At 37.5% G+C, this 20,731-nt stretch overlaps 1 protein-coding gene across 1 annotated transcript in view; it reads left to right on the top strand.

Annotated features, from left to right (window-relative positions):
* DTD1 (D-tyrosyl-tRNA deacylase 1) overlaps window positions 1–20,731 on the top strand; it is a 233,718-nt gene that overhangs the window by 200,116 nt on the left and 12,871 nt on the right. The gene's annotated exons all lie outside the window — the stretch shown is intronic.

Here is a 20,731-nt window from a genome sequence, read left to right as displayed (position 1 = left end):
TCTGACTTATAGCTTACTTAAATCTTTTTATTTTAGAGTGGAAAGGAAAGTGAAGAAACTATCTCATGCTTGCTTTTTCATCACTGTTCATTCAGGAGGCTTCACTATGCCCACGGAGAGCCTAGATCTAGACATACAAGTACTTGCTTTAAGTTAGATATTTCACCAAGTTGTCTGCTCTATCTACAAATGTTTATATCGTTCCCCTGCTTAGAAACCTTCTGTGATGCCTGTGACCTTTAGGATAAAATAAAAGACTTCTTAGTTTAGCATTTAGGGCCCTCTTAAACCCACTTTCTAGTCTTATCTCATACTATATCCTTTTATATATATTGTCCATTCCAGGAAAGCTGAACTGTTTGTTGCTTCTTGGTCTCACCTCTCACCTTTTATGCTCATGCAGACCAATAGTTGTGCTTGGGATGCATTCCTTCTCCATCCCTACCTGCTGAAATACTTTTCTTTTGCTGGGACCCAACTTAGGCACCACTTTTGCCATGAAGCTTTTCTTTATCTCCTTAGTCAAATATAATTTAATCTCCATCCTCAAAAAGTTTTCGAGAACTTTGGATTCTTTCTTGGCCCTTGGAGTAAAGGAAAAAAAAAAGCACATTAGGTTTTAAAGCTGGAAGAGACCTCAGAAATAATTTATTTCCAAGTCCCCCTCCCCCCATTTTTTTTAACCGATGAGGAAATGGAGGTTTTATAGATAGTAAGTGAGTCATAGTTCAAATCCGGGACCTTTGATTCCAAATCCAGGACTCCTTTCACTGTACCATGTGCCACAGGAGAACTGGGTTCAAATACTGACTTAGATAGTTATTGTCTATATAATCTTGCTTTAGGTCATTTAAATTACAGTTTCCTTTTCTGTCAAATGAGAGGTTAAAGTAAATGATGTCTAAAGTCCCCAGCTGTAAATTCAATTGTACCTTTCAATTCTACCTATTTGTGCACATAGTATCCCCTCTATGAAATTATTAACTCCTTTAGGGTTAAGTGAATGGTATAATTTCTTAACTTTGTACCTTCACTTCCTGTGCTTTCCACATAGTGAGTGCTTAATAAATATCTGATGACTTGAATTGAATTTTTGAAGTGAGGAGGGACATGTTTTCTTCTCTTCATTATTTTTTACACTCCATTCCGGTTAATCTGGTCTAGGCTTCTAGATTCTCAGGTCTGCATTATTGCAATTGTCTCATCATTTGTCTCTCTACTTCTAGTTTCTTACAACTCCAGTCTGCCATATCCTTCCCATGATAATCTTCTTAAAATATAGTTTTTGTCCTGTTATTACCTCATTAAAGAATTGTTGGTAGCTTCTGTTTTGTACTACATCCAGTTCAAATTCCCATGCTTATTTTTCAAGGGCAGCAAGGTGGTGTAGTGAACAGAATACCATGCCTGGAGTCAGGAAGTCCTGAGTTCAAATCCTACCTCAGATTCTTAGTAGTTTAAAAGTGACCCTTGGCAAGTCACTTAACCTCTGTTTGCCTCAATTTCCTCATCAGTAGAATTGGGCTAGTAATAGCACCTACCTCCCAAGGTTATTGTGAACATCATCTGAGATAATAGTTGTAAAGAGGACTATGTAAGTGTTAGCTCATTGTAGTTGTAATGACTTGAAAGGCTAGATGACCACCTTTCATCATAAAAATGTTACTCTAAAATGTTACTTTGCTTTATAGAGTATACCTGATAGATATGTAAAGAGAAAGTAAAGCTTAAATCCAGATATTTTGAATCTCATAGAAAACATTTTTGTAGTTGAGACTTTTTAGTTGAATACCATGTAGAAAGCAATTATTGGTATAACTTTCAAAATCAAGTCAGCTAAAAAAAAAAAGACAGCTAGTAAGTGTGTTGAGGGCATTAATGTACTGTTTGCCACAGAAAACAGCGTTTACTTTTGGAACTGAGAAAGGTGCTAGTAAAGGGGCTTTTTGTGTGTTCAGAGGAAAACAGTGATAGTACTTTTAAATTCTCCCCCTTATTTAGTTTAAGAAATTAGAGAGCTATGCATATTTCTAGTCACTCAGGTTCACATCTTTAGTGTTATCCTTGACATCTAAGAAAGTCCCTAATACAGAGAGGTGTTTAGTAACTGTTTGTTGATTGATTGATATTTTAGGACTGAGGGCAAGCTATAGTTACCTTGATTATGGTGAAGCTTTTCCTCTTTTTAGAGTTGTTGGTAATCTTGCTTTACCAGCAGCAGTGATGAAAAAATCAGCGGTGTTCTAACGCCTTCGGTTTCTTGCCTAATTCTGTGTAATCTTTAACAGTGCTGTCTAGGTATCTTCTGACATGAATCACCTAAAGTGTGTGGTCGTTGTCTGACACAATGAATCTTGGGAGTTTCTCTTATTTTTTATAGGTCTAGAAATAGTTGCCACAGAATCCCTCAGGGGCAGCTAGGTGGCAAAGTGGATAGAGTGCTGGGCCTGGGTTCAAATCTGGCCTCAGACACTTACTAGCTGTGTCACCCTGGGCCAGTCACCTAAGCTTTTTTTGCCTCAATTTCCTCATCTATGAAATGATCTGGAGAAGGAAATGGTAAACCACTCCAACGTCTCTGCCAAGAAGACTCTAAATGGAGCCGCAAAGAGTTGGACATGACTGAAAAATGACTAAACAACATCCCTCAGAGGCAGTCACCAATCATCACTAATAGTTACTTCTTCCTCTGACCCTTCCTTATTAAATATTTGTTGTTGTTTTTGTTATTAGTGCTGATGGAAAGAGGAGGATCAAAGAAGAGTTAGGATTGCTGTCAGTGGGAGCAGTTACAACAGTGTTAATGGTAGCTCACATTTATATAGAGCTTTAAGTTTTGCAAAATGTAAATTTTATCCTCAGAAAAACTCTGTGAGGTAGGTACTATTTTATTTCCATTTTACAGATGGTGAAACTAAGGCTAAGAGAAGTTAGTTGACAACAGAAAAAAAGGCAAAGTTTATGAATTTTTGTTTTGCTTCAGTTTCCTTTGCCTAGGAGAGTAACTGTCAGCTGGGAAGGGACAGGACAAAATGGCTACTTAGGGAGTTGATACCCAAGATAAGTTCAGAGATAGAAAGAATGTTGAATTCAAGTCATCCTGCTTAGATGAACTACATAGTCAAGTACTTAAAGAAGTGATGTTCTGATGTGATTGATGAGCCAAATGTTAGTGATAGTTGAAGGATCATGGGGAATGGTGCAGGTGTCATAAGACTGGAGAAGGGGAGATGTTTTGATTGTCGAAAAAGGAGAAGGATAAAGTCTGCAAATTGTAGGCCAGTGAGTTTGATTTGATTCCTTGGAAAATTCTAGAGTGGATCAAAAAAATGTTTAGTAATCATCTAGAAAAGGTAATGGTGATTACAAAGAGCCAACGTAGCTTCATGACAAATGGTCACACTTTCTCCTGACTGAATCTTACTAGGAGAAATTCACCAGGAGTAAATGTAAAGTCTTACACTTGTGAAGTTGTTATATTTTATTTTCTTTTTTTTGACAGGGTATTGAACTAGAAACTCAGGGGAATGCTGGAGATATAGCTTACTCAGATTTTAGGAAAAGTCTTTGATTAAACATCTCAAGCTGTTGTTTTGGAAAAAATGAAAGAGTTGTGGGCCAAACAATAGTAAACCTGTTTGTATTTGGTAGAGACTAGATAGTTGGACTCAAAAAGTATATCATTTGGTAAGAAGGTCACTTCTTGCTTATAGCAGAACAGTAGAAGTTTATTAAAGGAATACACAAGACACAGACAAATATGTTGCAAGAGGATGCTCCTTTTAGAAAGCAGTCCCCCTTTTCAGGTGTTGAAGGCTGAAGTATGTCCTTGGGAAACCATGGCTGTTTTCCATTAGCTTTGGGTTTTCTGGTCTTCGAATCTATTTTTCCAGAAGTAGGACTGTCTGTTTGAGTATCTGAATAGCAAAGACAAGGTTGGAAAGATTTTTAAAGTATAAGGACAATAGAGGAGTATGTGTCTTTTTACTTTGTATTAAATGGAGGACATTTTCCAAGATGGAGTTAACCATGTCAGAAAGAAGAAAAATATATCAGCCCTTCTGTCTTTGCCTCTGTAACATCAACCAGGAATTAGGTCTGTAGTGAAATACCTCAGGGATCTGTGCTTAGTTCTGTGTTATTTAACATTTTAGTCAATGACTTGTGTAAAAGCATAGTTGGCATGCTTATTTAATTTGCATGTGACACAAAGCATGGGAGAAGAGCTAGCTCACTGGATGACAACCACTCTCCTTAAAGATCTTTAAAGGCTCGAATAATAACTGATTCTCAGGGTCCCACAGGAGCAGGTCCTCTTATTTCATTAATACAAGGTACTCCCAGGCAAGACACCTCCTTTTATCAAGGCAGGCCAGCCCCTTTTATGCAACTTACAGGCTTGAAGAGTTGGCTAGAGGAGAAGTGTCAAATTAAGGGCTTGTCATGGGAACCAGATTAAATGTAATTGGAAGTGTTTAACAAAATAAATAATACAGTACAACATAGATAATGTTGATTTGTGGTTTTCTAAGTCAACAGGTGCCTGTAAGGATCCATTTCTATTTGAATTTGATACCACTGGGCTAGAGCACTGAGAGATTAATTAGATGATTTATCCAAGGTCACACAGCTAGTATCTGTCAGAACTTGAACCCATTATCCAGAATCACATAGCTGGTATGTATCAGACCTTGAACTTAGGGCTTCCTGGTTTTCCTGGCTTCAAGGCCAGCTTTCTGTCCACTATACCATTCTTTCTCTTAACTGAATCTTACTAGGAGAAATTCACTAGTCTTACCCTTGTGAAATTGTTTTTTTTAACCCAAGAACAAGATGGAGGTCCATTTATACAGACTACAGGCTTAATATATATCTGTTGACATGGCAGCCGAAATCACTAAGGTGATCTTGGGCTGCATTAGGAGAAGTAAGATGTGGTTAGCGAACATGTGTGGTATTGTGTTCAGTTGTGGGCACAGTAGATTAGGAAGGACACTGATAGTCCAGGAAGCATCCTGGCAGGGCAAGATCTTGAAACCATGTCCCAAGGATCAGCTGAAAAAACTGGTGATGTTTAACCTGGAGAGACACTTAAAGGAGGGACATGATATCTGTGTTCAGGTATTTGCAGGGCTATCATTTGGAAGAAGCGATGGGCAGAAATTGCAGAGTAAAATTAGTACTGAAATCAAGACCCTTAAAGTAGTTCAGAAGTGAAAGGGCTTGCCTTGGGAGGTAAGGGATTTCTCCTCATGGGAGACCTTCAAGCAGAGGCTGGACAATCATTTACTGCTTATGTTGTAGTAAAGTTTTCTTTTTGGGTATGGATTAAAGGAAGCTGAAGGGGACGGGAACCAGGTGGGGAGAGGAAAGGAAGATAACCTGGTTGTTTGGCGGTGTAATGGAGAAGTCCATAGGAGGTGTAGCCTGGTTGGAAGTGAAGAGATGGATGGCTTGGCCTCCTTCTTAAATGGAGGTTTAAGGAGCAGCTCTTTGCCTCACCTTACAATCAGAGGGGCCCTAGGGGCAAAGGGTACTTAAGGTGTGAGTACTAGGGCTAATGTAACCAAGTGGTTTATAACCTTGGAGTAAATCAAACATTTCCTTCAAGTAGGGTTATACCTAGAATTTTATGGGAATAAATGACCAGGTAAGTTTATTTTCTTGCAGCTAGGTGGTGCAGTAGATAGAGTACTGGCTCTGCAGTCAGGAGGACCTGAGTTCAAATGTGGCTTCAGACTTTTACTAGCAGTGTGACCCTGGGCAAGTTATTTAACTCTGCCTCATTTTCCTCATCTGTAAAATGAGCTGGGCAAGGAAATGGCAAATCACTCCAGTATCTTTGCCAAGAAAACCCCCATTTTTTGGGGGGATGGTCACACTGAAATGTCTCGATAACAACAATAAAAAGCTTATTTTCATTGTATAGGAAAAACTCTAAAGGAAAGAGGTAATGTGGATTAATGAAACACATAGTAAGTTAGTGGCAAAAATGGGAATAGGTTTCTTCACTGTCTGTTTGATAGTCTATGGTTGCCAGAGACTTTGTTCTAGTCAGGCAAGAGTTTCGTTGTTTATTTTGCTCTTTTTTTTTTTTTTCTTATCAACAAAAGGCACTGTACTGTGGTAGTTAAAAGTAACTTTAAAAGCTGTCCCAGTAAAATTTAGTCTCAAGTCCGTGACAGGACGTCATGAAACACTGAAATGCCATTTTCTTCTATATGAGGCTAAAATGTGCCGAGCGGGGTTTGTTTGTTTTTTTGTCTATTTTTAAGCTTTGCAGCAGTTATCGAGCCCACACAATGGGTTAACACACTCTATTGCTAGATGGTTGCCCAGATAAGTTTCCTTTTATCTGTATTCCTTGTGCCGCATAGTACTCTGCAGGTAATGGGCACTTAATTTATGTTTGCTTGTTAAATGAATGAATTATTTGGAGACCACATAGATGAATGCTTTCTCTTTTAAAGGTCAGAGGAAATAAGTTGCAAAGGCAATAACATCCCCTAGACAAGCACCTGTGTTATTTTGGGAATATTCAGGTATGTTACATTTGAAAACACAGGTATGCAGAAAAATGTGGACTATCTAGCATGCTGCAGAATGCAACTGTGACCTTTTCTACTCACAGATATGTAGACACATACCATTTCTTTCCTTTTGACAGCAACCAGCTGGGCTGGTTAGTTGCTACTTTTCAGGAAAAGGTAGCATGTGATTTCCTGAAGGAAGCAGATTATTTTGAAATTATTTGCGAATGTTTCACATTAAAGTATACTCTTTTGCATTGAATTTTGGCATAATTGATTTGGTGCACACCCCAAAAAGCAGACATCATAGTAATTACCCTTCCAAAATCTCTTATGCTTTTTTTTTATACTGATTACTAGTTTGAGGTATTTGAAGTCTTCTTTTTCCTTCCCTTTAAATTAAATCTCTTAGTTTTCATTGCTAAAATGTCAGTTACATGGGCTTCTCACAATTCAGAGTAATTCTAATTAGGTTGGCTTCTTACTCACATGAGGGAGACTACTTAGAGACTTACATACTCTGAACCAGTTGATGACCTTCACTTAGCCATTGCATATATAGCAGGTGCATTTTAAGCGTTCGAGCTTCCTGAGTTCCCTGTTCTACAGTCAGATATGAAGTGGTGTAAGTAATGACTAGAGAGCCTAATTGACCTCTTTTTAATAGGAACAGAATGTGAGGGCTTCACGTAAAATATATCTTTCCCTTTCTTTCCATCATCATAATGAATCATGAGGCAATTAGATTTTTTTTTTCATGTCTTACTATCTCAACTGGACTGCAGGCTCCCTGAAGGAAAGGATCATGTGTCATATAGATTTTGTGTCTCATCAACTAGTCCAGTACTCTGCTGAGAAGTATCATAGAGTCTCAAAGTTCAAAGGGATTTTAGAGGCCTTTTTGGTCATTCAGTAGACTGAATTCGAACAGCTTTGTGATCAATTGGTGCAGGTTGCAGCTTCTCCATACTGTGAGATTCTTGTACACTTCCTTCCATAAAGTCTTCATCAGGATCTAGGGGCTATCCTCTGGGTAATTAAAATAAAAAACCCCCAAAACACAATTTTGTATGTGTCAGTACAACATTTTGAGTATCCATCTGTATTCCTCATTCTTACAACATGGCCAGCTCACCTCTTCTTCTGGTCATACCTAATCTTGATAATGTCTTTTATGCCATATTTTGTATGTAAATTAACATTGGCAATCATTATTGGCTCCTATTTCCTTTACCTCAGTTTTGATTTTTCTGAGATTATGTGAATATTCATATAAAGTCAGAAGGAACATTGCTGCCTTCAAAAGATGAGGTCTGAAATAAGCTAATAGTTTGGGATCATTGAAAACAGTTTATTGCTTCCCGAATACATAAGGACTCCTAGTCTTGATGCCATTAGAACAACATCAACATTCAACAGATATTTGTTAAGCACGTATGGTGTGTGAAACACTGTGCTAGGTGCTGAGCAAAAAGTCCTTGACACTGAAGAGCTTACTTTCTATTGGGGGAAAGTATGTCATTAATTTTGGTAGTATTGTCATTTTTATTATATTGGAATGGCCTAGCCATGGACATTGAATATTTCTCCAGCTATTTAAATTACTCTTTATTTCTTTAAGGAACACTTTGTAATTGAAACTATAATGAGTCTTTTATGTGCTTTGGGAGATTAATTTCCACATGTTTTCTGCATTTTGTAGCTATTTAGGATGGAATTTCCCTTTCTGTTATTGCTTATTGTATTTATTATTATATAGGATTACTGTTGACATTTGAAGATTTATTTTGTAGCATACCCTTGCTGAAGCTATTTTCTCAGTTAGTGTCTTTGCCTCATTGATTCTTAATCAGTCTCTGCTTAACTGTTTTTTCTAGGTCAGTCATTTTTTGTTATGGGATGTCTTACATTTTCTTCTATTTTTTTTTTTAGGATTTGACTTTGTTTTAGTATTTCTTACTGTGTTATGGAGTTGTTGCCTTCTGTTTGGTACATTTTTCTTTTTAGGGAGTTTATTGCTTTGGCAAGGTTCCCTCTTGTGTGAAGCAGGTAGAAGCAGCAGATAGAGCTCCAGACCTGGAGTGAGGAAGACCTGAGTTCAAATCCAGTCTCAAACACTTACTGTGTGACCCTGGGTAAACTTCTATTTGCCTCATTTTCCTCCATTATAAAATGGAGATAATAACAGCAACTATCTCCTTGTATTGTTATGAGGATCAAATCATAATATTTGTAAAGCACTTCGAACAGTACCTGGCACATAATAGGTGCTGTATAAATGCCTGTTCCCTTCCCAAGCTGTTAATTCCTTTTCCAGATCTTTTATGTGTGGTTCTCATTTCTTTTCTAATTTTTTTTTCCTCTAGGGATCTCATTTCATTTATTTAAAACATTTTTAAACTTTATTTTTTAAAGTCTTACTTCATCCCTTTCAGGTATTCTGGTTGAATTTGTGCCCAGGATATGTTTTTCTTTGAGGCTTTGCTTATAGATATTTTGGAGTCATTCTCTTCTTGGTTTGTGTCTTGAGAGCTCCTTCACTATAATAGATTTTGTGTTTGGATTATTTTTTTGTTTGTTCATTCTTTCAGCCTATTTCTTGACTTTGGACTTGATGTTAGGAGCCAGGCTTTGTGTACTTTTGGAGAGGAAGATTGGGGCTGGTCCTGTTGCTACTTTCTTAGGGGTATTGATTGTTTTGTTTTTCCAAGCTCTCAGGGACAGCTAAGGCTGAAGACCTGTAAGCTTTCAGTGCCTCCAACATAGGGCAAAGTCTAATTGTTGCCTCCCTTCCTGGGAGGCAACAAGTTCCTGACCTGGGTTTAGGTCTGAGCAACAACACATTGTGGCTGGCCTCATTCACTATCAGCCAGCTGGGAAGCTTTGTAGGCTCAGAATGATTGAACCACAGGCTTCCCTTTGGTCTGGGATTCCCGCCTGGGATATTCCTCTGTAGACTTCAGATTGGGCTAGGAGCTGGAACTGAGATCATGTTCTGTGCCGGAGGCCTGAATTATACTGCTGATGCTTACTTGCTTTTGAACTTCCTTCTTTCCTGGTATACAACCCAGGGAAGAGACCATTTCTCACCACAGAGTGCCACTACTGGGCACCAGGGCTGTTCCTCATTCTGTCTTGAATATGTGATCTAGAAGTAGGTAGTAAGAGACAAAAGCACTTGGTTTTTCCTGTATGTATGATGCAGTCATATACTCTTAAGTGAATGTAGTCTAATAGTCCATACGAGGGAAACTCTGCATTTTTCTGAAGTTTGTTGCATCAGCATGATGTCATCTATAAACAGGGTCTTCTGGGGTACCTCACCATTCATGAGATATCCCTCTTTGTTCTCTGCACTGGGCATTCCTCATGATGCCAGCAGATACATTTGGTGAACACACCTTTCTTGATACTCTTTTTTGTTTATTTGTTTTGTTTGATATTAGCAGCGTGTCATTGAACAAAATTATATCTTTAAAGACTCCTGTATGATTTTGATATATGGAGGACAGATACCTTTTTGATGTAAAATCTTGTCAAGTTCACCTGACATTCTGCAGATTACAGCATTTCTACATATTTCTACATATAACACACAGCAAATGTAACTACTTGTTTTATCAAATGGACAAAGTCAACTTAGTTTTTTTTTCTTCTTTCATTCCTTAAGTCTCCTTTGCTTTTCCAATAGGAATCAATATTTTCAGTTATCTTCAAGGACAAATTATTTTCACCATTTTCTCCCTGGAAAAGAGATTTATGAGTCACTTCTTTCAACAAGATTTTCCTCCTTCTTAAAAAGCCAAAAAAAAATTCCACCCCCACCCTTCAGTTCAACTAAACTCCAAGAAGTGTACCTATTAGTTTTGTTTTCTTATTTTTTATGATAAATAGCTTCATAGTTCTTGCACTTGGTTTTCTTTTTCTGGCTCTAATGATGCTGCCTAGAAATGTCTAGCACTAGTGAGACTGCATACTCCTTAATTTAACTATTTACTCAATTGGAATTATTTTGTGAGTATAGTACACACCAGACAAACACACCAGCACTTCAGTTATCAAATGCAAAACTTGAAACCAGTGATTTTGGACCCTGCCTGCTTTTTGTTTATTTTTATCAACTTGACTTTTGTGTGAAGAGGAGGAAGTATCATGGGCTGATCAGATCTCCTCCTAATGAACCAGAGCACATTGAGTGAGGCGTCTTTAAGTCACCCTACTGAAAGGAATATTCCATTGATCAGCTTTCCATATAAGTGATGATCTCTCATTCCATTTCTGTATTTTACTGACTTATGCCAAACTTCCTATTGAAATCACAAGTCCATGTTTTATATCACCTATCTCAATAGTGCAAAAATAATGTGTACCATTGAAATAACCTTAATTTTGGCTAAAGTGTACCAGGCTGAGCTAAGATGGCAGAGTAAAAAGTAAGTTGCTCTCACCTTCCCTCATTGACCTCTGAAAGCTCAGAAAATACTGCTCCAGGAAAAACCCTGGAACAGCTGAGCCAGCAGAAAGATGGGACACAGCAGGCTTATAGCCCAGGAGCCTTGGGACATTAAAGGGAAAGGCCCTTCTTGCTCTGGGGGAGGGGGAGCAATACGGGACGGGAGGCATCGTAGCCACCCAGAGGCAAGCCCCATCTCAGCATAACAGGGGGAGATTGTGAGCCCCAGGGTAGTGGAGCAGGCAAGCTCCAACACCAGCTCCCCCCACCCCAAGTACCCCTGTATAGGCAGGGGAACAGTAGACACCAGCTTGGAAAACCACCACATGCAACGGTGATCTCCAGCAGCCAAATCTCCTGATGCCTTAGCACAACTCCAAGAGGCAAAGCTCCAGGCTGACAGACATCGTCCACGAGCCAAACAAACGAATGCAAGGCCCAGGTGAGCAGGTATCCCCCAGGGGCCAGACTCCCCACCCTCACCCTGACAGCTCCAGTGTTGCTGACCCCAGCCCAGCACCAAGTAAGCTGCCAGAACCCTACAGCCTCCAGCTGTCAACACCTGAGGCCCCAGCACACAAAGCCAGTGACTAGGTCCCGGGCTTCCAGCACAAGAAGCTTGGGTCAGTGCCCCCTGCGCTCCATCAAGAGAGCTCAACTTGTTTTAAAAGTCAGGAAATAGGCAAACACCATGAGCAAAAAGCAGAAATTGACAATGACTATAGATTCTTATTATGGGGACAGGGAAGATCAAGGCACAAATTCAGAAGAGGACAATATTGTCAACATACCTACATCCAAAACCTCAGAGGGAATATGAACTGGTCTCTAGTCCAAAAAGCCTTTTTGGAGGAGCTCAAGAAGGATTTTAAAAGTCAAATAAGAGAGGTAGAAGAAGAATTGGGAAAAGAAATGCAGGAGAGAATCAATAGCTTGGAAAAGGAAAGACAAAAATTAACTGAAGAAAACAAGTCCTTAAAAATACAATTGACCAAATGGAAAAAAATACAGTAAAGAAAACAACTCCTTAAAAAGTAGAATTGGCCAAATGGAAAAGGAGGCACAAAATCTAAAAGAAAAAAACAATTCTTTAAAAGTTAGAGTTGAGCAAGTGGAAGCTAATGACTCTATGAGAGATCAAGAATCTGTCAAATAGAGACAGAAGAATGAAAAAATAGAAGAAATATAAAATACCTCATTGGTAAAACAACTGACCTGGAAAATAGATCCAAGAGAGACAATTTAAAAATTATTGGTCTACCTGAAAACTATGATGGAAAAAAGAGCGTGGACAGTATCTTTCAGGAAATCATGAGGGAAAACTGCCCTGAGGTCCTAGAACCAGAGAGTAAAATAGTCAATGAAAGAATCCACCGATCACCTCCTAAAAGAGATCCCAAATTGAAAATGCCAAAGAATACAATTTGTAGCCAAATTGTAAAATTACCAGGTCAAAGAGAAAATACTGCAAGCAGCCAGAAAGAAACAATTTAAATAGTATGGAACCACAGTCAGGATTGCACAGGACCTTGCAGATTTTACATTAAAGGATCACAGGGCATGAAATATGATATGCTGTAAGGCAAAACTTGGATTGCAACCAAGCATAAACTACCCAGCAAAATTGAGCATAATCTTTCAAGGGAGGAGATGGATTTTCAACAAAAGAGAGAACTTCCAAACCTTCCTGATGAAAAGACCAGAGCTCAACAGAAAATTTGATCTTCAAATATAAGACTCAAGAGAGGCATAAAAAGGTAAACAGGAAAGAAAAAAACAACATATTGTTAAATAAGAGCAAACTGTTTACATCCCCATAAGGGAAGATGACACTTGTAACTCTTGAGAACTGTATTGTTATTATGACATTTAAAAGGGGTATACATAGGCAGAGGGCCTGGGCATAAGTTGACTTTGATGTTATGATAAAAAACCTGAGTGATGGAAAGGAATTGAACTGGCACAAGAGGAAAGGAGGAGGCAGATAAGGGTAAATTACATCACATGAAAAGGCACAAAAACCTATAACAGTAGAGGGAAGGAAGGGAGGGAGATGAGCATTGTTTGAACCTTACTCTCAGATTTGCTTCAAACAGGGAATAGCATAATCAGTTAGGTATAGAAATCTAACTTACCCTATGATAGTAGGAGGAGAAAGGGAAAAGAAAAGGGAGGGAGTGAATAGAAGGAAGGAGGGAGGAAGTAGTAAGGGTATAGAGGAAGAAAAGGGAGGGGCTAATAGAAGGGAGGGCAGGCTGAGGGAGGTGGTGGTCAAAAGCAAATGATGCACTAGCAAAAAGCTAGTGATGAGGGAAAGGGAGAAAGAAGAAACGTGTAAACGAGGGAAGAGGGAATAGGATGGAGAGAAAGACACAGATGATAATCACGACTGTGAATGTGAATGGGATGAACTCTCCCATAAAATGGAAGCAGATAGCAGAGTGGATTAAAAACCATAATCCTACAATATGTTGTTTACAAGAAACACATTTGAAGCAGAGGGATATACACAGAGTAAAGGTAAAAGACTGGAGTGTAATGTATTATGCTTCAGCTAAAGTAAAAAAAGCAGGTGTAGCAATCCTGATCTTAGACAAAGCTAAAGCAAAAATAGATCTAATTAAAAAAGATAAGGAAAGAAACTATATCCTGCCAAAAGGTACCATAGACAATGAAGTAATAATCATTACTAAATGTATATGTACCAAGTGGCAAAAATTGAATGGGGATAGAAAGGAATATACCTTTTTCTTGGCAGTACATGGCACCTGCACAAAAATTGATCATGTACTAGGGCATAAAACCCTTACAATCCAGTGCAGAAAGGCAGAAATATTAAATGCATCCTTTTCAGATCATGATGCAATAAAAATTACATGTAATAAAGGGCCATGAAAGATAGACTAAAAATTAATTGGAAACTAAATAATCTAATCCTAAAGAATGAGGAGGTCAAACAACAAATCATAGAAACAATCAATAACTTCATCTAAGAGAATGACAATAATGAGACAACATACCAAAACTTATGGAGTGCAGCTAAAGTGGTTCTTAGGGGAAGTTTTATATCTCTTAGTATTTACATGAATAAAATAGAGAAAGAAGAGATCAATGAATTGGGCATGCAACTAAAAAAACTAGAGAAAGTTTTTAACAAATTTAACAAATTAAAAAACCCCCAATTAAATGCCAGATTAATTAGAAATTCTGAAAACCAAAAGAGAGATTAATGAAACTGAAATTAAGAAAATTATTGAACTAATAAATAAAACTAAGAGCTGATTTTATGAAAAAAAAAAACCCCAGTAAAATAGACAAACCTTTGGTTAATTTGATTAAAAAAAGAAAGAAGAAAATCAGATTACCAGCATCAAAAATGAAAAGGGTGAATTTGCCATCAATGAAGAGGAAATCAAAAAAATAATTAGGAACTATTTTACCCAATTGTATGCCAGTAAATTTGACAGTGAAATGGATGAATATTTACAAAAATATAAATTGTTCAGATTAACAGAAGAGGAAATAAAATACTTAAATAACTTAAAAATAATTCCTATACTATATAAGCTATTTGGGAAAATAGGTGAAGAAGAAGTCCTACCAAATTCTTTTTATGATGCAAATATGGTGCTGATACCTCATCCAGGAAGAGCCAAAACAGAGAAAGAAAATTATAGACCAATTTCCCTAATGAATATAGATGCAAAAATTTTAAATAAAATATTAACAAAGAGATTATAGCAACTAATCTTAAGGATAATATACCATGACCAAGTAGAATTTATACCAGGAATGCAGGGCTGGTTCAATATTAGGAAAACTATCAGCATAATTGACCATATCAGCAACAAAACCAACAGAAATCATATGATTATCTCAATAGATGCAGAAAAGGCATTTGACAAAATACAACCACCATTCCTATTAAAAACACTATAGAGCATAGGAATAAATGGAGTCTTCCTTAAAATGATAGATAGCATCTATGTAAAACCATCAGTAAACATTATATGTAATGGGGATAAGCTAGAAGCATTTCCAATAAGATCAGGGGTGAAACAAAGATGTCCATTATCACTACTGTTATTCAGTATTGTACTAGAAATGTTAACATTAGCAATAAGAGAAGAAAAAGAAATTGAAGGAATTAGAATAGGAAAAGAAGAAACAAAGCTACCAGTCTTTGCAGATGAGATGATGGTATGCTTAGAGAATCCTAGGGAATCAAGTAAAAAATTATTTGAGATAATAAACAAATTTAACAAAGTTTTGCAGGATATAAAATAAGTAAACCATTTGCATTTCTATATATTACTAACAAAGCCCAACAACAAGAGATAGAAAGAGAAATTCCATTTAAAGTAACTGTAAAGATTATAAAATATTTGGGAGTCTGCCTGCCAAAACAAACTTGGGAACTATATGAACACAATTACAGAACACTTTTCATACAAATAAAGTCAAATCTAAATAATTGGAAAAACATCAGTTGCTCATGGATAGGCCGAGCTAATATAATAGAAATGACAATTCTGCCCAAATTAATTTACTTATTCAGTGCCATACCAATTAGACTACCAAAAATTATTTTAAAGACATAGAAAAAACAATTACAAAATTCATCTGGAAGAACAAAAGGTCCAGAATATCAAGGGAACTAATGAAAAGAAATGCAAGGGAAGGTAGCCTAGCTATGTACCAGATCTTAAATTGTATTATAAAGCAGAAACCATCAAAACTACTTAGTGCTGGCTAAGAAATAGAGTGATGGATCAGTGGAATAGGTTAGGTATGTAAGACACAACAGTCAGTGACTATAGTAATCTACTATTTTGATAAATCCAAAGACCCCAGCTTCTGGGATAAGAACTCACTATTTAATAAAAATTGCTGGGAAAACTAGAAAATAGTATGGCAGAAACTAGTCAAGACCAACATCTTACACCCTATACCAAGATAAAGTCAAAATGGGTACACGATTTAGATATTAAGACTGATACTATAAGCAAACTAGGAGAACAAGGAATAGTTTACCTATGAGATCTATGGAGAAGGTAAGAGTTTATGACTGAACAAGAGATAGAGAACATTATGAAATGCAAAAGGGATTTGATTACATTAAATTAAAAAGTTTTTGCACAAACAGAACTAATGCAACCAAGATTAGAAGGGAAGCAGAAAACTGGGAAACAATTTTTACAACCAGTGTCTCTGATAAAGGCCTGATTTCTAAACTATGTAGAGAACTGAGTTGAATTTATAAGAATTCAAGTTATTCACTAATTGATAAACAGTCAAAAGATATGAGTAGGCAGTTTTCAGAGGAAGAAATTAAAGCTGTTTATGGTCACATGAAAAAATGCTCTAAATCACTGTTGATTAGAGAAATGCAAATCAAAACGACTCTGAGGTACCACATCACACCTATCAGATTGTCTAACGTGACAAAATAGAAAAATGATAAATGTTGGAGAAGATGTGGGAAAATTGGAACACTAATGCATTGTTGATGGAGTTGTGAAATGATCCAACCATTCTGGAGAGCAGTGTGGAACTGTGCCCAAAGTGCTATAAAAATGTACATACCCTTTAACCCTGCAATAGCACTTCTAGGTCTGTATCCCAAAGAGATCATAAAAATGGGGAAAGGACCCACATGTACAAAAATATTTATAGCAGCTCTTTTTGTGGTGGTCAAGAATTGGAAATTGAGAGGATGCCCATCAATTGGGGGAATGGTTGAACAAGTGGTATATGTATGTAATGGAATTTTGTTGTGCTATAAGAAATGATGAGCAGGCAGACTTCAGAAAAACCTGGAAGGACTTATGTGAACTGATGCTGAGTGGAACGAGAACATTTTACACAGTAACAGCCATGTTATGATGTACGATGACTGACTTTGATAGATTTAGCCCTTCTCAGCAGTGCAAGGATCTAAGACAACTCCAAAAGACTCACAATGGAAAATGCTATCCACATCCAGAGAAAGAACTATGGCATCTGAATACAGATGAAAATATATTATTTGCTTTCCTTTTCTTTTGTTGTTTTGTTTTATTTCTTCTTTCTTGTGGTTTCTCCCATTAGTTCTAATTCTTCTATACATCATGACTAATGTGAAAATAGACTTAAGAAAAAGAAAAGAAAAAGAAATGACTTTAATTTTTCCACATGTAAATAATAGTGAACATAATAGAATCTTGTGTTGCCTTAGTGTAGAAAGTGCTAAGGCCTGTCTTCTTTTTCATAAAAAATTATTGAACAAACATAGTTTCATTTTATTTCTATGTTACTGTGGTAGATGATACAAAGGTTTTTTATGTAATATAGACAAAAAAGTTTTCTGACTTTGGGAGGACTTTTGGACTTCATAAAGTAGTAATAGTTCATAGTATTTTTAAATACATCTTTTTTTGTGAAATGAGAAGTGGGTAAATAGGTGGATTACTGATTTATGTGACTCAGATTTATTTAGTGCTGTTGAGAGGGACCATGAAACATTTTATCAAGAAATTAATTTTATTTTTAGGAAGTTATTGATTTTTAACTATGTGCATAGGGTAACAGTCTTTAGTTAGGCTTATTTTCTTTTAGTCCTTCTAAAAACTTGGTTATAGAGTTAGATTAGGTCTCCAATGACAGTTGTTTCTCATTCAGCAGAGGGGAGACACCCCTCCTGATGTTTCCTGAAATTGTTCGTTGCACTGGTTGCTATGGAGCTTGGGTGGAGAAGAGCCAGCCTTCCCACCAGCCTTCACTGGAAGCCTTAGAGTTACCTGATACCACCTGGAGGGTTGAAGGAAGAGAAGGGCCAGGGGTGGAGTCATTCCTTTTTGTAAAGGCCTGTTCTATCTTCATTCCTTCCTACTCAGTAGCCAAAAAGGGGATACTTTCTGGTCTCAAAAGGTTTAACAGTTCCATGTCCCATAAGGCTGACAGGAAGCAGTCAGGGAGGGAATCTGTCATTCTCAAATCATTAAGCCTTCTCAGCACTGAGTCATCAGAGGGAAGACTGCCTTTGCACATGACCTGTTCAACCTCTGTTATGTTTACATTGTCAGATGTGTTTACTGTATCAGATATTTGTGTTTAAAAGTTTCTTTTTCTTACAAAGGTGGTTTCTATCTGGTAGGAGGAGTTTCCTCCTTAGAAATGACTGTGTGCTGTAATGATAAAAAGTATCAACAAAAGGTTCCCTCTCCTACCCAGGACAGGGATGTAGGGAACTGGGAGGGATATTCTCAGTAGCTTTCAGAGGGAAGTAAATTCTGCTTTACCTTATTACGACTGAATTTCAATTCTGAGATTATTGCTATTTTCCAAAGAAACTTACTCCTTAGGTTGAATAATAATACATAGGTGTGGTGTTTCTAAAATCACTCCAATGGGCCCACCTGCTGGCTTTTACCTGCTTTTTTTTATATTGCTTCCTAGTAAGATAGTGAGCTGCTCCCCTCTCTCAGGCAACTTCAGACTCATGGTCCACAGCCTTGGTCCAGTTTCCCTACATTATTGTGTTCAAGAAAAAACAGAAGGGTTAAAGGTTTTTTGTTTCGTTTTGTTTTTAAAAGGGAGACTTGAAACAAAGCATTGCCTCATGAGTGAGTCTTAGGATGTGGGTAGGTAGCCTCAGCTAGTGTTTTCAAATTGTAGTCCAAGGGCTACTGGTCATTTTCCAGGTGATAAGCAGACTCATTTTTTTCAGGAATGACTGTTACAGTAATCAAAATATCTATATTTTTCTGGTGTGCATTAGTACTTTATTTCTTATATTTGTTATTGAGAACTTATTAACAACTTAATTCAACTCACATTTATTAAGTACCTTCCATATCCAGAATACTTACTGTACCAGGTAAAAGGAGAGAGACAAGTTTGAATAAGCCATGCTTTTTGCCTTCTTGGAACTTAGAAGCTAATACAAAAACGACATACAATAAATCAACAAGTATTAAGCCTCTACTATGTACACTGTGCTAGGCACTAAGGATATAAGTACAAAGAATAAACAATCCCTATGCACAGTGAACTTATATCCCAGTGAAAGGGAGAAGAGAAAGAGAACAAGTTTATTCACATAAAGTGAATAAAAATAAATATATACAAAGTAGTTAAAATCAAGGTAGTTTGAGAGAAGAAGCAGTTTAGGGGAATCAGGAAAGGCTTCATGGTGCGTGATTTGCATTTTGAAGGAAGAGAGGGACTCTTTGAGGCAGAGCTAAGGAGAGAATGTGTTCCAGTGACATGGGATTACCAGTGCAAAGGACCAGAGAAGAGAGATGGAGTGTCAGGAGTGAGGAATGGAGAGAAGGCCAGTTTGACTATCCCAGAGTCAAGAGGGTGAGTAATATCTAATGAGGCTGGAAAGATAGGTTAGGACTGGTCTGTGAAGTGTTTTAAATATTGAAGAGCGAATTTGTAGTCTTACCTTAGAGTCAGTAGGAAGCCACTGGTTGCATAAGAGAGTCATATGTCACATCTGTGCTTTAAGGAAGATTACTTTGGCTGTACTTTGTAGGATGAATTACGGTGGTTAGAGACATGAGGCAGGGAGACTAGTACTGATGAAGTAATGTAGGGTAGAGGTGATGAGGGTCTGAACCAAAATGGTAGCTGTGTCAATGTAGATGAGGGGTCAGATGCAAAAGACATTGTGAAGGTAAAAACAGCAAGATTTGGCAGTTGTTTGGACATGTTGAGTGAGGAGTCAAAGATAATGCTGAGATTATTAATCTGAGAAACTGGAAGAATTAGGGGTACCTTCTTGAGAAATAGGGATATTTGGATTAGAGGATTAGGAGAAAAGATAATGAGTTCAATTTTATATGTGCTCTATTTAAGATGTTTTGGAAATAGCAAGTTTGAAATGTTCATTGGGGACCTGGTGATGCAATATTGAATCTTGTGGGAGATACTAAGGCTGGATATATAGATCTGAGATCATATGCATAGGAGATAGTAGTTAAACCCATGTTAGCCAAAGAGGTTACCAAGAGAGAATGTAGAGGGAGAAGAGAATAGGGCTCAGGACAGAACTTTGAGGAACATCTACAATTAGGAATCAAGATATAGATGTTGAACCAGCTAAGAAGGCTGAGAAGATATGGTCAGACAGGTAAGAGGAGAACCAGGAGAGGTAAGTGTTGTGAACAGAGGGTATCCAGAAGGAAGAGGTGGTCAGCCTTGTCAAATGCAGCAGATAGGTGGAGAGAAGAACTGAGAAAAAAATGATTATATTTGGTAATTAAGAGATCATTGGTAACTTTGGAGAGAGCAGTTTTAGGTGAGTAATGAGGTTGAAAGTCAAATTCTAATGGTTGAGGAGTGAGTGACGGGAGAGGGATTTAAGACAGCAAATGCACATAGGTTTTTAATGGAGTACAGCTGAGAAAGGGAGGAGAGATATAGAGGAGAGCTTGAGGTAAGGGCTAGTGAAGAGATTTTTAAGTATGGAAGAGACTTTGAAGGCAGTAGAGAGGGAGCAAGTTAATAGGGAGAGTTCAGAAATTCAAAAGGGAAATGATTGAGAATTCAGTCTGTTAGGAAAAAAATGCAGCAGAAGATTGGATTAAGTGTACATGTGGAGGGATTTTATCTTGGCAAGGATACGGGCCATCTTTTTGTGGCGGGGGACAGGAGGAAAGAGTGAGAGATTATATCAAGGGGTTTTGAGATGAAGGAAATGGGGGAAAAAAAGGAGTTCATGTTGAGTGACCTCGATTTTTTCAGTAAACTAAAAGCCCAG

Source organism: Vombatus ursinus, unplaced genomic scaffold (assembly GCF_900497805.2).
Source record: "Vombatus ursinus unplaced genomic scaffold, bare-nosed wombat genome assembly UNPS02014841.1, whole genome shotgun sequence".
Lineage (NCBI taxonomy): Eukaryota > Metazoa > Chordata > Mammalia > Diprotodontia > Vombatidae > Vombatus > Vombatus ursinus.
Note: the sequence above shows the minus strand (reverse complement) of the source record. Positions and strands in the feature narration are given on the sequence as shown.